This window comes from Hemiscyllium ocellatum, chromosome 13 (genome assembly GCF_020745735.1).
Source record: "Hemiscyllium ocellatum isolate sHemOce1 chromosome 13, sHemOce1.pat.X.cur, whole genome shotgun sequence".
Lineage (NCBI taxonomy): Eukaryota > Metazoa > Chordata > Chondrichthyes > Orectolobiformes > Hemiscylliidae > Hemiscyllium > Hemiscyllium ocellatum.
In genome coordinates this window covers 45,671,486-45,686,029 of record NC_083413.1, presented here as the reverse complement: position 1 = coordinate 45,686,029, position 14,544 = coordinate 45,671,486, and the positions used below count along the sequence as shown (strand labels likewise).

At 39.7% G+C, this 14,544-nt stretch overlaps 1 protein-coding gene across 1 annotated transcript in view; it reads right to left on the bottom strand.

Moving 5' to 3' along the window:
• The window catches only part of zmat3 (zinc finger, matrin-type 3), a 38,412-nt gene extending 33,003 nt beyond the window's left edge, over positions 1-5,409 (bottom strand). Inside the window, exons 1-2 of the mRNA XM_060834135.1 lie at positions 5,244-5,409; positions 2,772-2,840 (exon numbers count right to left, since the gene is read on the bottom strand). The gene's annotated coding sequence lies outside the window, so the exon portion shown is untranslated. The remainder of the gene's footprint in view (positions 1-2,771; positions 2,841-5,243) is intronic.
• Between the last annotated feature and the right edge of the window lie 9,135 nt (positions 5,410-14,544).

Below are 14,544 nucleotides of genomic sequence, written 5' to 3'. Positions count from 1 at the left end.
AGTTGCTAGTGACAAAAGCTTAACCTATACATTCAAAAGCCTTTTCAGCAATTAGCAGCAACACTAATGAGTACATTCTTGCTGTTGTGATGATACAAGATAGTGAAAACTGCAGCAAGTGTGTTCTTCTTATTGCAATGGTGCATAGCAATGTTGTTTTTCTCACTGATAAATATTCTAAAATGGGAAGCAGTAGTGATTGAACCTGGATTGAAAGCCATAATTTGAGTGAATAACATGGGCCTACAGGATGCGCAAATATCCTTTCGCTGTATTAGAATAACTAAATTGCAAATTTCAAGGATCCTGATAGTGTGTGTATATAAAACATATATGGAGGAAAAGCTTTCTTAGTTCATGAATTAACTACACAAGTCAAGATGGAAAACAAATGACCTTTGATTTTGACAAATTATGGCCCAAGAGTACATTTTAGATATTTAGAACTCCAGGTCTCAGCACCAGTCTTAAGACTGCTCAGGGTGTTACACTGGCAGGAAACCTGCTGAGGCTTGGGGAAAGAGCACACACATTACCACATTCACCTTATCCCCCACCAGTCCCTACAGAGGACATAACATTCAAAATAGTGCCATATGAAATGCAGAGATCTTAGTGGTTTATATATAGTCAATAAAGATATACTGTTCTTTTTCAAAATGTCTCAACTTGTTTTCTGCTAATTGGGTAAGTTACCCCATTAACAGTTTTTAAATGTTTGGCCATATAATCACTGAAGAGTCCATATTTTCTAATATTTTGTAGGCTAGAACTCTTTATGTCTTGCCTCTGTAAGGTAGACAAGCAGGAGGCTGGAAGAACACAGCAAGCCAGGCAGCATCAAGTGGTGGAGATGTCAACATTTTGAGTGTAACCCTTCTTCAGGACACTGAAGTTTGCCTCTGTGAGTACATGTTGAGCAAACCTAATTGTTGTGAACAAGGTTTAGTCCCTTTTCACCACTCATTAGCTATAGTTCTTTGGAACTTCTTAGAAAGTTAATCTGCAGATTATGGCTAAAGCTCAACTGCCCTTCCTTCGATCCAACTGAGCTAAATATTCAAGCTTCATGAAATGATTGATACCGTGTCAGGTTCTTTAACTCAAATAGATTTTTACAATTTTTTATTACCATTCCCAACTCATGATTTCTTTTTCCATGTAGTCAGGACTCTGCCTATGTAACAATAAAATATTATAACACTTGCATACACTTCTATATCACCTCTGGAGGTGATAATCTTGAAGTTTGAAGACTTCTTGGGTGGTTGTGTTGCTATGGTAGCACATTGAAATTTTTTGTACAGTTTTCACATTGGAGGTAGTATCACCAAGTAATTTGTGATATGCTTCACCTTCAGGAAGAGGCGCTTTTGTTTTATCTGGTTTCTGTCCATATTGCTGTTGCCAGCTTGTGATCAGGTATCAGGTATCCTCCCACCACTGTGGTTTTTAATGTCTTTCTTTTTCAGACAGTGACAGCACTCTTAGAGTGTCAAACAATTTCAAGGTTTTAAGATTGGCAGATTATAGCATTCATTATTCAATGCTTGAGCAATAGACATTTTTTTATTACATTAACAGTTTTGTGCATTCATTGAAACTCAGGAAAATGTGAACAAAAATTGATATCTAGTTGCCTATTCACTTTTAATTTGGTCCCAATAAACATTTTAGATTGGAAGTTGTTAACTTTCTCAATGCCTTAATTTCGCTTGACAGTCAGCATCCTGTGGACTGTTCAATGTAGATTCAAATCAGTTGCCAAAGTGTAAGATAGATTTCAGGGTGTTTTAGGTAAAGAAAGGTGAATTTATTTTTCTTTGTGTTTTTAGGGCTGAAAGTAAAGATATTTCTATGATGTCCTTGATTGTCATGATTATTTATTTCAACAGCAATCTCCTTGTATTTGTTCAGCAAAAAGATTAGCTGTGTTCTTAATCAGGTAGATTTTTGGTTCCCTCTCCTTGCTAGTTTGCAGCACATGAAGACAGTTCTTCTTACGACAGTTTGCAATGTTGGTGCTTAAGATTTCTGCAAGTACCACATTAGAGAGGTATGGCTGCTTTGGTTTTTTTGTAAGTACCATATTAAACAAGTCTCATATGCTGGACAGCAGCTCTGTAGCATACAGTACATTCTGTTCCAGTAAGGATACAATATACCTCCTTGAGGTGGTGGCAGGATGGGTTTCCAATGGCATCTTCTCTGAATCTCTGATGCAATGCCCAAATGTCTTAGTTGCCAACCTATTGCATGCACTGCTATGCATCCAGGAATTGCCATTAACCATGTCATGGGAATAGCTGAGTCCACACATTCAATGGTTTTGTTACCTATCGTATCTTGAAGTTGGAACTGTTGGCACATACAGGAGGAAAGTTTATTTGCTGTTGGAGGAGGGAAATCAATAGAACACCTGGAGTCAGGCCAATATATGGAAATCAGCAAGCTTTGTCATGATGAGGAAGAGAGAAAGCAACTCTCCAACATACCTCCTGCTATAGGCAAATGGAGAAGTTGCAAAGCATATTTGACAATGTGGCTCTGAGCCAGCATGGTGAGTGAAAGTCCAGCTTTTTGGTTGTATTCTTTAATTCCACTGCAGTTGATTAATTTTCTACAAAACTTTGTCACTAAAATCCATATGACATCATTCAGATATGCACAGAGAATTACTGGAGCATTCTGAAGTAATAGAGTTTTCTTTTCAGCGAAAGGTGAAATGTATACATATGAAACATGAAGGACTGCAACTTATCTGAATGTACCTGATATTCTACTTTCCGGATGTGCAGCCTTCAACAGTGTTTTATCCTCCCGTATCCATATAGTATTATCTGTTAAAGAAAAAGTAAATGATTTCCATTATTACTGGAACAACAATTCCAATAGTTACAATAAGGTGTGCAGAATTGTGAAACAGTATTATTTTATAACCCAAAAATAAAACCAGACAAGGCAAAAATTGAACTAGTTCACCGGTGTTTTTCAAAAAGGAGTATCTGCATCTACTGCTAGATCTGACTCAGCAGTGGTTCTATTCCATCAGTCTAATATATGGTTGATTTTGAGTACTCTGCAAAATACCTCAACTACCTTCTCTCAACAAACAGACATAGAGGTAAAAGAAACATTGCCATTTCTGGTATCAAAGTCCCTCTGACTCTTACCTTTTTCTGCTTCTCCCATTTTGCTTGCTGCAATATTTGTAATTATTGTTACTTTTCTTTGGATTTGATGGGTGATTTTACAGCTGGATGCTATAAGACCATAAGAATAAGGAGCAGAAATTAGGCCATTCAGCCCATTGAGACTGCTCCGCCAATCAATCGTGGCTGATAAATGTCTCAACCCCTTTCTCTCTGTAATCCCTTAATCCCCTTATTACTCAAGAACCTACTTTCCTGCATCTATTCCTGCCCATTTATTTGGGTTAGGGACTGACACTATTATACACTTTTGCCTGCACCAGTGGTTGAGTTACAAAGTTTATCAGGTTATTCTGTCTGTTTGATCATTATTAATTACATTATGGCAAGTGTTGCTCAGGACCACACCACAATTTCCCTATTTCCAATGTGCTCTCCTCTTCTTCCAGATCCCCAATAAGCCGAATTGAATTATTTGTCAGGTTTAATTTAGTTCAGTTTACATACTTCTTTAAAAAGTGTTTCTGATTTAGTCATTGTTGCCAGTTTAATTAATTGCTATCTAATTTTACTTAATAGTATTATTTTGCTTTTTAAAAATAAATTAAATCCTCCACTTTCAATGGAAAATATAGATATATCCAAATTGCATGTTGTGTTACAGTTCACTCACAGTCCAAGGTGCTGCAGCAACATGCACTTTTACAAGTATGTTGTAGGTTGGACCTATGAATACCTATGAAAGAGGCTCCAAAGGTCTTTCCATATGCATTTGACCATGAATTTCCTTTGTTCTTACCATCTGTCATTGATGTGTGTTGAAAGAATTTGTAGATTGTTTAGTTCTGAATGCAACTTCCTTGGCCATCAAGTTCTTAGGTGGGATTTAAAACCTGAAGGTCTGACTCAGATGCACCAAAAATCTCCCCTACTCCTCAATAATACCTGACAAAAAGTCCAGCCAGCTCTGTAACTATTTATTTAGTTACTGGCCTGGCATTCTTATTCATGTGTCTCTTATTTATTTTATTCCTGCTCCAACATTATTTACTTACCTCTGTGGCTGAAGGGTTCAGCTCTAATTTTTTTCATTCTACCAAGAGTAGCTTTGTTTATTTCTCTAACAAATTTTGATATTACTTCACTTAATATTTGTTTACTCTGTCAACCCAAGGATACCTGTTGGCCTGTAGTTACTATTTAACTAACTTCATCATTCTAAAACAATATATTTCAAGTCGCCTCAACAAAAGCACTTGTATCAGTCTTTTCAATGACGCCCACTTCAGGAAATGTCACAATTATTTCCTCTCATTACCCTCTGACAAACTGAGCAATGCGAAAGGATATCAGCTAGTATACTGTATATACGTAGATAATTTTTTAACTTAATTTAGGAACAAGACATTGTCTGGGAATGAGTGAGAAAAGAATCAATAATTTTAAGTGGTCTTCGGTATTTCCCGGATGATTTTTAAAAGATAAATGACATATTATAAAAGCAATAGAAACAGATAAATATTGACGTATTTTCCTAACCCGAGAGCAATTGGAAGCAGACTTGTTTTTATTAGAATTCTGACTTTGGAAATAAGTAAAACGGTGGGAAAGGGATTCAGATTCAATGTACAGGGAACTAACGTTGGCTTCCATAGAGCTCGAAAAGAAAAAAAGGCAATCTCATCTTTCGAGCAACAGTGCCTTCAATGTCAACATCTCTTGTTTTCTATGCATCAAAAATCCAATGTAACCAAGTAGTTATCAAAGTTAACGAGAGCGCTTTGAATATCAGGATATTACTTATTCAACGAAAATAAATGCTGCATTTTATGGGAATTTCTAAGGAGTCCTTAGATATACCCATTAACCTTGTCTGCTGCAAATCCTGGTACACACATATTTCTGCAGCTGGCAATTTCTGCAGTTATTTTTGCTTATAGCCTTGACTGCCTTACATTCATCGCCATTTTCCCCGTGCACCGTGCCCTCTGAGAAATTATTTACAGCTTCCAACAAACAGATCGGATGGCCGGCAATTACGGGGAACGCAGGGTGAGACCCCGTCCTCCACACTCACATCAGATCTCTTACCGTGAAGGGAAAGGGGCAGAGTATGATGGATGAAGGAGCGGCGGTAGCCTCTGGCAGCCGGGCACTGGCGGATTGATCAGACGGGGATAGCGTTGCCGCTTCCACCTGGCATCGTGCGGGCGGCCAGGAGGATGCCGGGAAGAGCACGCGGGCACCTTCCACATTCCATTCCTTTCAAAGCGATTGTCCGGGCTCGCGGCGTCCGAGCGAGCCCGAGGCTCCGGCTAACGGTGGCGCCGGGCGGCAGCTAAGAGCAGGCGCTGCCTCCTGCCACAGAGGGAGGGAACATGGTTACTATGGTGAAGCCTCAGTGATTCGTTAACGGCGCTGGGAGGTTGTGACTGACCGGGAGAACCTGCATGGCAATGGGGCTAAGGGCGTGCACACTGTTAGCGATGCTTGTGGCTGAAGTTGGTTGACAGCCTCCGCACACCTGAGACAATAACTTTTTGACGTATTTAATGTTACGACGGTATCCTCCAAGGAGGGGATGTAGATGAGTAGCATTTATTACATTTAACAGCTATTGGTCTCGAGCCCATAACTGATCTCGATCTCACATCAATGCGTCAGTTTCGCCATTAATATACAACTTGTATTTGAGACCCCTTGATACCAGGGAGCAACTTTGTTTCTTTGCCGGTGACGGACGGAATGTTTAAGGTGGCAGATAGGCTACCCATCAAACAGGTTGTTTCACCCCCTTTGGTGTTAAGCTTCTTGGGTGTTGCTGCAGGTGCACACATCCAGGAAAGTAGGCAAACTGTTATCAGACTATCGCCTTGTGCTTTGTAGATGGTGTTCAGGCTTTGGGAAGTGTCTCATTGCACAATTATCAGCAGATCAGCCCCTGGTCTGCTTTTGCTCTTGGAGCCACGTAATCATATAGATGCTTCAGTTTTTGGTAAATGGTAATCTCCAGGTGGATTCAGTGATGGTAATATTGTTCACATTGTATTATAAATGTTAAGGTAAATGTTTAGATTTTGTCCTGTTGGCGATCGTCATTGGTTTACACATATTTTACTTGCCACTCATGAGCCCAAGCCTGATTGTTTTTAAAAAAGGTCTTTCTGCGTGTGGGGACGAACTGCTTCATTATCCTATGAATTATGAGTGTTGTTGAAACTGCAATTATCGGCAAACATACATACTGCAGACCTCAGACAAAATTGAGTGTAGTTCTATGTTCACAATGCTTTTATGGATTCACTCAGCTGTACATGTATTTTACAACTGGCATTGATTTTGGCATCCTTGTGAAGTATCCTCGTGTAGCTGACGTATGTTAGGGGTGGGGATACATGTAATAGATTTTGAATTGAATTTAGTCTTTCATTTTCCATACAAGACAGAGCCACCAGCAAGATGCTATTCGATGGTAAGGGGAATGAGGCCGTTAGAAAACATTGTTTTTTTTTACTGCTGTCTGGGTTCGGTTGATTACTAATATAATCCATTTGTCAAACTTTCCACCTTTGTACAGGGCTGTTATTGGAATTGTTGAAAGCTCCAACAAATAATACATCTTAACAGAACTTGATCTCAATTCTTTGACTCAGAAATAAAAAAACCGTTTATATGAGTTTGTACATCAGCACCACTGCATCTTTTTCCAGAGATTCCACTACTTGCCCAATTTAATGGAGGCCCACTCTTACTTATACAGTTATGACCAAAGCATCTCTTTTGCAATGGTTTTCAATATGTACTGTCACTTTGGAGATCTGCTGAAGATTCATCCTTGGTCACTCCTCTTCCTGACAAATTATAGGGTTGGTTTCCATATATTCCTTGATGAGCTTCACTTGTTTTGACTTTCTCAATATCTCTGTCAATAAAGTTGTTCAGCATTCAGTATTGGATGAGTCTTAACTTCCTAAAGCTAAATGTGTGGAAGATAGAGCCCAATGAACTCAGCTCTAAATTCAAGCTCAACTCCTTTTCCCTCCCACTATCTCAGGCTGTACTAGACTTCACAACTTCTGTGTCCTGTTTTGCTCAAAGTTCAATTTCTACTCTCATGTTCTCTGTTACTTTGCCTCCCTATCTTAATTCAGCCCATCTCCAATTAAACCTTCATGTGTACTTTCACCATGTCTCCAAATTCAATTACTCCAATAATTTATGTGCTGTTCTGCTACCTTTCACCCAACATAAGCTCCAGCAGCCTTGATAATTATCCAAAACCTTTTGTCCCTTATTCTGTACTGTGTGGCACTTCTCCAGCACCTTCATCTTCATTCTCACTAGTCTGTGCTGACTTCCAATCCTCCACTGCTCATGTTTAAAATTCTTGTTTTTTTTTCAAATATTTCAATGCAATCTGTAATATTTTCCAATCTCACATTAGGATGAAAGGAAAGGCTGATAGGTATAGGGAATGCTGGATGACCAAAGAAATTGAGGGTTTGGTTAAGAAAAACAGGGAAGCAGATGCCAGGTGAAGACAGGATAGATCATGTAAATCCTTAGAAGAGTATAAAGGCAGTAGGAATATACTTAAGAGGAAAATCAGGAGAGTGAAAAGGGGACATGAGATAGCTTTGGCAAATAGAGTTAAGGAGAATCCAAAAGGTTTTTACAAATACATTAAGGACAAAAGGATAACGAGGGAGAGAAAAGGACCCCTCAAACATCAGCAAGGCGACCTTTGTGTGGAGCCACAGGAGATGGGGGAGATACTAAATGAGTATTTTGCATCAGTGTTTACTGTGGAAAAGGACATGGGAGATACATGATGTAGTGAAATAGATGGTGACATCTTGTAAAATGACCCTATTTCAGAGAAGGAAGTGAAAGTCATAAAAGTGGATGAATCCCCAGGACCCTGATCAGATGTACCCGAGAACTCTGTGGGAAGCTAGAGAAGTGATTGCTGGACCCCTTGCTGAGACATTTGTATCATTGATAGTCAAGGTGAGATGCTGGAAGACTGGAGGTTGGCTAATGTGATGCTACTATTTAAGAAAGGTGATAAGGACAAGCCAGGGAACCATAGACCGGTGAGCCTGAAGTCAATGGTGGGCAAGTTGTTGGAGGGAATCCTGAGGGACAGGATGTATATGTATTTGGAAAGGCAAGGACTGATTAGGGATAGTCAACATGGCTTTCTGCATGAGAAATCATGTCTCACAAATTTGATTGAGTTTTTTTGAAGAAGTAACAAAGAGGATTGATGAGAGCAGAGCAGGAGACATGAGCTAGAAGGACTTCAGTAAGGCATTCGACAAGGTTCCCCATGGGATCCTGGTTAGGAAGATTAGGTCTCATGGAATACAGGGAGAACTAGCCATTTGAATACAGAACTGGCTCAAAGGTACAAGACAGAGGGTGGTGGTGGAGATTGTTTTCAGACTGGAGGCCTGTGACCGGTGGAGTGCCACAAGGATCAGTGGTCCATTACTTTTTGTCATTTATATAAATGATTTGGAAGTGAGCATAACAGATATAGTTAGTAAATTTGCAAATTGGAGGTATAGTGCACAGTGAAGAAGATTACCTCAGATTACAACAGGATCTTGATCAGATGGGTCAACGGGCTGAGGAATAGCAGATGGAGCTTAATTTAGATAAATGTGAGGTGCTGCACTTTGGAAAGCAAACCTTAGCAGGACTAATACATTTAAAGATAAGGTCCTTGGGAGTGATGCTGAACAAAGAGACCTTGGAGTGCAGGTTCATAGCTCCTTGAAAGTAGAATCACAGGTAGACAGGATAGTGAAGCAGGTGTTTGGTAAGCTTTCCTTTACTGGTCAGAGTATTGAGCAGAGGAGTTGGGAGGTCATGTTGCAGCTGTAGAGAACATTGGTTAGGCCACTTTTGGAATATTGCATGCAATTCTGGTCTCCTTCCTATTGGAAGGATGTTGTGAAATTTGAAAGGTTTCAAAAAAGATGTACAGGAATATTGCCAGGATTGGAGGATTTGAGCTATAAGGAGAGGTTGAATAGGTTGGGTCTGTTTTTCCTTGGAACGTCGGTGGCTGAGGAGTAAATCATAGAAGTTTATAAAATCATGAGGGGCTTAGATAGGATAAATAGACAAAGTCTTTCCCTGGGTAGGGGAGTCCAAAACTAGAAGGCATACATTTAGGGTAAGAGCAGAAAGATATAAAAGAAACCTAAGGAGCAACTTTTTCACACAGAAGGTCATACATGTATGGAATAAGCTGCCAGAGGAAATGGTGAGGCTAGTACAATAGCAACATTTAAAAGACATCTGGATGGGTATATGAATGGGAAGGGTTTGGAGGAATATGGGCTGGGTGCTGGCAGGTGGGACTAGATTGGGTTGGGATATCTGGTTGGCATGGATGAGTTGGGCCACTGGGTCTATTTCCATGCTGTACATTTCTATGACTCTACGTTTTTCTCTTCCGCATCTTGTGTATCTCCAATCAGCTAGTCCTAAATTTCATCTGACTGCACATTTCTGTCTTTGCTTTATGCTGTTCCTTAAAATTTATCTCTGTAACCTAGCTTTTGTATTTATTTTTCATTTGTGGGATATGAGTGTCATTGGCTGGCCAGTATTTATTCCCCATCCGTGGTTGCCCTTGAGAAGGTGGTGGTGAGCTGCCTTTTTGAACCACTGCAGTCCACCTGCTGTGGGTTGACCACAATGCTATTAGAGAGTGGCTACCCGGATTTTAACCTGACAACAGTGAAGGAACAGCAATATATATCCAAGTCAGGATGGTGAGTGGCTTGATGGGGAACTTGAAGGTAGTATTGTTCGCATGTATCTGCTGTCGTTTTCCTTCTCAAATGCAAGTGATCATGGGTTTGGAAGGTGCTGTCTGAGGATCTTTGGTGAATTTCTGCAGTGCATCTTGTAAATTGTTGCTGCTTGAGGACTGGTGTTGGAGGGAGTGGATGCTTGCAGATGTAGTGCCAATCAACAGGCTGCTTTGTCCTGGATGGTGTCAAGCTTCTTAAGTGTCATTGGAGTTGCCCTCATCCAGGTAAGTGGTCAGTATTTCATCATGTTCTGGACTTGTGTCTTATAGATGGTGTAACAGGCTTTGTAAAGTCAGGATATGGGTAACTTGCCTCAGTATTCCTAGCCTCTGACCTGCCTTTGTAGCCATTGTGTTTACGTGGTGAGTCCAGTGGGGAATTCAGTGATGGTAACATCATGTCAAGGAGTGGTGGTTAGATTGTCTCTTATTGGTGATGGTCATAGCCAGACATTTGTGTAGTGTGAATGTTACTTGTCAGCTCAAGCCTGGAAATTATCCAGATTTAGTTACATTTCATTAAGGACTGCTTCAGTATCTGATGAACTGCAAATGGTGTGGAATATTGTGCAATCATTAGTAAACATCCCAACTTCTGACCTTATGACGGAGGGAAGGTCATTGATGAAACAGCTGAAAATGGTTGGGCCTATGACACTATCCTGAGGAACTCCTGCAGAGATGTTCTGGACCTGAAATGATTGACCTCCAATAACCATGACCATCTTCCTCTGTGCCAAAGAATTTGCCTGATACCCATTGATTCCAGTTTTGCTATGGCACACAGATGCCACACTTAGTCGAATGTAGCCTTGATATCAAGGGCTGTCACTTTCACCTGCCCTTTGGAATTCTACTCTTTCGTTTGAATCAAGGCTATAATGAAGCCAGGAGCTGAGTAGCCCTGTGGAACCCAAACTGGTCATCAATGAGCAGGCTATTACTTAGTAGGTGCTGCTGGATAGCACTATTGATGACACCTTTCATCATTTTGATGATCGAGAGTAGACTGACGGGGTGGTAATTGGCTGGGTTGGATTCGTCCTGCTTTTTATGAACACAACTGGGCAATTTTCCATATTGTCAGGTAGAGCCTGCATCTGAGTGGACCTGGGAGGACCCCCTGAGGACAACCAACCAAGTCTTCAAGGCCAACAGGGTCAACTACACAGCTGGATCCCTCCACCTCGGCTATGGATATTGGGACTACACTTAGACATAGTGGGAGAGGAAGACAGTAAACTTGTTAAGTGTATATAAGTGGTTCCGGTTGAAAAATAGATATCGCTGGAAAAGCTCAGCAGAATGGGTAGTATCTGTGGAAAGAAATCAGAGTTAATGTTTCGGATGAAGTGACCCTTCCTCAGATCTCTCTATTTCTATATTTGTCTCTAATCTACAGCACCTGCAGTTCTTTCATTGGTTTTAAGTGGTTCAGGTGACACTTCATTGTAAACAATCCTGCATTTCTGTTAATATATGTTCACTGACACTTTTGAACTTTGAGTTCCAGTTTCTTTGTGGACATTGGACCTGATGAAGTGGCACCCATTTGATAAGCAGTCTGTTTAGACATCAGAATAAAAGAAGTTGTAATGGCTAAGTATCCAATTTTTTGATTGCAGTTAGCTGTAGATGTCGGGGATCCTTGTACACGATTCTGAATACTATAGCTAAAGTGTTGCACTTTAATGTCGACAACACCATGGCTACAAGCACCATGCAAGGTGCTTAGTGCCTTAATTTGTAATGTTTATGGTTGCCAAAAGAACAGCCTTCCGAAAGACTCCAACTTGATGACAAATGAGTAGCAATACAAACTTATTTCATGCATGTTTAATACAATTGTCCCTAGCAACATGTCAGACACAAATGATTATATTCTGTCCATGAAGAAAAGTACAATAACTGACTTTACCCACTCTGCATGCAGTGGCATCCATTTTGTCCCCTTACCATATAGTTGTGTCACAAAGCTAGTCCCTTTTTTTCTAAAAGCTGTTCCTTGGCTCAAGGATACTCTGTTCCTGATTTTTTTCAGAGGGGTAATAAACTGGGCCGGGCTCCAATCAGTCTGGTTTGGTACAAAGGTGAAAAGGATTTTGAGAGGCCTTTTGTTTATATGTGAACAGATGAGACTTCAGGCCAGAATGGTTATGTTTTAGAAATGACCTGTATAAGGAAAGGGGAGTGGTCAGCTCACTGGCTAGCTGAGCTGAGCAGTTTTAGTTCCGTGTGACGTGCTGAGAAGTTCAACAGGAAGCTCTCTCTTTCTGCCTTTCTAATTTCAACCTGTAAGCATGTGTTCCATTTATACTGTTTTTTAAAGGGAGTTTGATTATTGGCACTGTTGTGTGTATTCAGAACAGCATAGTTAAGTCTAGTTGGATAGGTTGAGTTCTGAAGGAGGTTCTTTCTTCTGTTCTTTGTGTTTCATTGTGTAATTTTGTGAATAATTTTTTGTCTGTTTTAAAATCTATTAGTTAACCTAGTTAACTTAATCCGGGTAATTTTCACTGTACACTTACCAAAACAAATTGCAAAGTTATGGTCTGAGCTGCCTGCTTAAGAATGTTTTGAGTGGTCTGGCTTAGTCCATAACAGTGTTTGAAGTCAAGGTGGCAAGGTTTCAATTTTGTGTCCTTATGAATGAGTTGAAGACTCTACCTGAGGTTAATGATCTTCCCCATTCTTCATAGAGTTTGTACAGCATACAAAGAAGTCCTTGAACCTATTGTGTCAGCAAATATCAATCTATTCTAATCCCATTTACCCTGCAGTTTTTCACATTTTCAAGTGAATTCTTCCCTTTTAGATAGTGATTTCTAGATACCAACCACTCTCTGGATTGATTTTTTTCTCTTTTTAAACTCCACCCCTTAAATATCTTGTTCCCTGTTTACTGACACCTTTAATAAAAGGAAATATTTACATCTACCCTGTCTATCCCCTCCAGACGTTTGTATACCTCAATCAGATCACCCCTCAGCTTTCTCTGCTCAGAGGAAAACAACCCAGCCTATCTCGTCTCGCTTCATAGCTGAATTTCCCCAGCCAAGGTAACATCCTGGTGAATCTATTCTGCATTCTCTTGAGTGCAATCATATCCTTCCTATAGTGTAGTGACCCAGAACTGCACACAATACTTTAGCTGTTCCCTTTCATGTCTCCTTTTGATTTACTTTTTCTGCATCTCCAATCACCTTTCAGCTTCCTTCTGTTTATGTTCTCTTTTTATATATTGCTGTGATATTCCCCATTTATCTCCTGAGCCAGCGGTTTTGAGAATGGTTGGCCATACATCTTTTCATATTAAGGCTAGGGTGATTGTGGATTTTGCTACTAATGCCTGCAACTCTTCTGTCCTGTGCTATGCTCCATGAGATTCCATCTTTGTATTTGTATGCAAGAAGACTATGACTATGAAGCAAGTGGATCAATGATGAATGTAAGCTGGCTGAAAGCCCAGAAGAAGCAAGCATCAACATGTGGAACCAGGTAATTGCTGTGACTTTGATGTCAAGAATTGTTGCTGTCTAGTTTCTCAGGAGAAGGAGAGGAGAATCAGGACCTGTATAGAAATAAAGTGAGATTAGCTATACATGAGTTTCAAATGTATGAATTAATAAGGTAGTCCTAACTCATTAGTGAAATTTGAAACTTACCATTGAAACCTTAAGGAAAGATTCAGACATTTTTTCTTGACATTGCAACTCTATTCTTACCATATCTTCCCATTCAAGATGTGGCAAATTCCTGCCCATGGCTTATCACATGCAACAACTAGTTATATATTGCATTGATAGAAATTGTTATAGAAACTTTGAGAAGAACCAGATGTTAGGTCTCACTTCTTCAAGATCCTAAGCTGCCTGTTTAGGGGTTTGTTTATATTACATTATCATAATGGGTAGTGCTTATGGCAGTATTGACCCTTCAGACCCATATCCAACATTTGTGTTAATGTTCATTACATAAAATAATATGTGTCCACAGAACCAGGTTTCTATTTATATATCTCAGGGAGGTGGATGATGTCAAAGACCTATGACATCTGTTGGATGCAATCTGTGGTTTTTACATTTGAAAAGCAGCTACTTCTTGATCACCTGCAGAATTGTGCAGTTGACCCACTTCATCCAAATTTTCCTGACTCTGCCTAAACTGAGATGAGGCAAATGAAATACTGATCATAACTCACGGTATAATTCTAATCTTGCCATCTAAGTTTTGACTCTGCAGTTTTCAGGCTCATACGTGTAGCCCAATATTATTGTAATCTATTTTTTTAATGTGAATCCTTCAATTTAATCAATTAAGTACTTTCATTGTGCAAAAGTGATTGAGGGATCTACTGTTTACGATGTTGCAATTTTTAAGAACCACAAATGTTTGATGGCTTTCCATGATACCTCTTTGACTACATTTTTAGTTATTGAATACTCTTTAACTTGGTATCCAATTATTTAATTGTATTACCACTTCTCTAACATATTGCTTCTTGAAAGATTTTCCTGCATTTAAATTTCAATTATTTTGAGAAAATGCCTGTTTAATTTA